Raw genomic sequence first — 2,374 nt, forward strand, 5'->3', positions numbered from 1 at the left:
AGAGAAGAGAAAGAGGTAGAGAGAGAGAGAGAGAAGGGTGAGAGAGAGCAGAAAAAGAGGGTGAGAGAGAGAGAAAGAGGGTCAGAGAGAGAGAGAAGAGAAAAAGGTGTACACAGAGAGTGAGAGAGAGAAGAGGGTAAGAGAGAGAGAGAGAAGAGGTTGAGAGAGAGAGAGATAAGAGAAAGAGGTAGAGAGAGAGAAGCGGGTGAGAGAGAGAGAAGAGGGTGCGAGAGAGAAGAGAAAGAGGTAGAGAGAGAGAAGCGGGTGAGAGAGAGAGAAGAGGGCGCGAGAGAGAAGAGAAAAAGGTAGAGAGAGAGAAGAGGGTGAGAGAGAGAGAAAGAGGATGAGAGAGAGAAGAGAAAGAGAGAGAGAGAAGAGGGTGATAGAGAAAGAGAGTGAGAGAGAGAAGAGAAAGAGAGAGAGAGAGAAAGAGGGTGAGAGAAGAGGGTAAATGTGCATCTTTTTTTATAGTAGGTAATGCTTGGGAGACTGTGCACATTGCCTCCTCCCCCCTCCCCCCTACAAAAGCGGTTCCATTCATAAGAAAACAAACTCGTATAAAAGTAATTTTCGTGTATTTAAGCGGCCTCATACTGATAGCCACCCCCCCTTCCAGAGAGAGAGAAATATGGTGATAGAGAGAGTTAGGAAAGGTGTAGAGATAGAAGAGAGTGAGAGAGAGAGAGAAAGACGGCGAGAGAGAGAGAGAAAGACGGCGAGAGAGAGAGAGAAAGACGGCGAGAGAGAGAGAGAGAGAGAGAAGGGAAAGAGGGTGAGAGAGAGAGTAGATAAAGAGGGTGAGAGAGAGAAAGAGAAGAGAAAAAGGTCTAGAGAGAGAGAGAGAAGAGAGTGAGAGAGAGAGAGAGAGAGAAATATGGTGAGTCGAGTTGATCCTCTCTCTCTCACTCTCTTCTCTCTCTCTCTCTCTAGACCTTTTTCTCTTCTCTTTCTCTCTCTCACCCTCTTTATCTACTCTCTCTCTCACCCTCTTTCCCTTCTCTCTCTCTCTCTCTCTCGCCGTCTTTAGAGAGAAGAGAAACAGGGCGAGAGAGAGAGAGAAGATAAGAGAAGGGAAAGAGGGTGAGAGAGAGAGTAGATAAAGAGGGTGAGAGTGAGAAAGAGAAGAGAAAGAGGTCTAGAGAGAGAGAGAGAGAAGAGAGTGAGAGAGAGAGAGAAATATGGTGATAGAGAGTTAGGAAAGGTGTAGAGATAGAAGAGAGTGAGAGAGAGAGAGAAAGACGGCGAGAGAGAGAGAGAAAGACGGAGAGAGAGAGAGAGAGAGAGAGAGAGAGAAAGACGGCGAAAGAGAGAGAGAGAGAGAGAGAAAGACGGCGAGAGAGAGAGAGAGAAAGTGGAAAATGTGCAAGCGACCTAATTTTCGTTTACATAAGCGGCCTGATACTGATACCCCCCCTCCCCCTTCAAGTTAACAGAGTTAGAATGTATAAACAAAATGGCTAATCTTTGTTTACATGTAAATTACAAAGAGCAAAGTCATCTTCGCCGGCAAAAAACTTCGAGCAAAAATAAAAACATTTTCCCTACGTCAATTTTCGTGTAATTTTGGGTTTTTTTTTATTTTTGGAGTGCGATAATTACGTTGTTAATAACGGTTCGAGTCGAAAACTAATATTTAACTGTGTTATAGTATCAATTTCTCCTCCGAAGGCAGTTTTAACGTACCTCAGCTGCAGCCGACATTTTACTGAGCTGACGTCACGTCACGTGACACTTAATGAATAACGTTATAATGACAGGATTTTTGGGGCCCCCCCTGGGAGAAAAATGATAAGTTCACCCCCTTGTAATTGTCCGTTTGACGTGAAATTTTGATATTTGTCATGCGGGTGATCAAGGTGCAATATGATACATAATTTGTCAACTTTGGTTGTGTCTGTCAAAAGTTTGAGCTGACGTCACGTCACGTGACACGTATTGAATAACGTTAAAATGACAGGTTTTTTGGGGGGCCCCCCTAGGAGAAAAACGATCAGTTGACCCCTTTCTACTGGTCCGTTTGACGTGAAATTTCGATATTTGTCATCCGGGTGATCAAGGTGCAATATGATACCAAATTTGTCAACTCTGGTTCCGTCTTTCAAAAGTTTTAGCGTTACAAACAAACATACATACATACATACATACACACCGATTTTTGCCTTTTATATATATAGAAGACTAGCAGGGCTACCCGGCTTTGCTCGGGACCGTATAAACAATGAAAAAACAAAAGCAGATATTGAACATATGTTTTATTCTTAGGGGAGAGGAATCTTTCATCTCAAGTTTTAGCGTTAATGACAGGTTTTTTGGGGGCCCCCCTCGAAGATAACTGATCAGTTGACCAACTTCTAGTGGTCCGTTTGACGTGAAA

The sequence above is a fragment of the Euprymna scolopes genome, chromosome 6 (genome assembly GCF_053919585.1).
Source record: "Euprymna scolopes isolate OS-2025 chromosome 6, ASM5391958v1, whole genome shotgun sequence".
Classification (NCBI taxonomy): Eukaryota; Metazoa; Mollusca; class Cephalopoda; order Sepiida; family Sepiolidae; genus Euprymna; species Euprymna scolopes.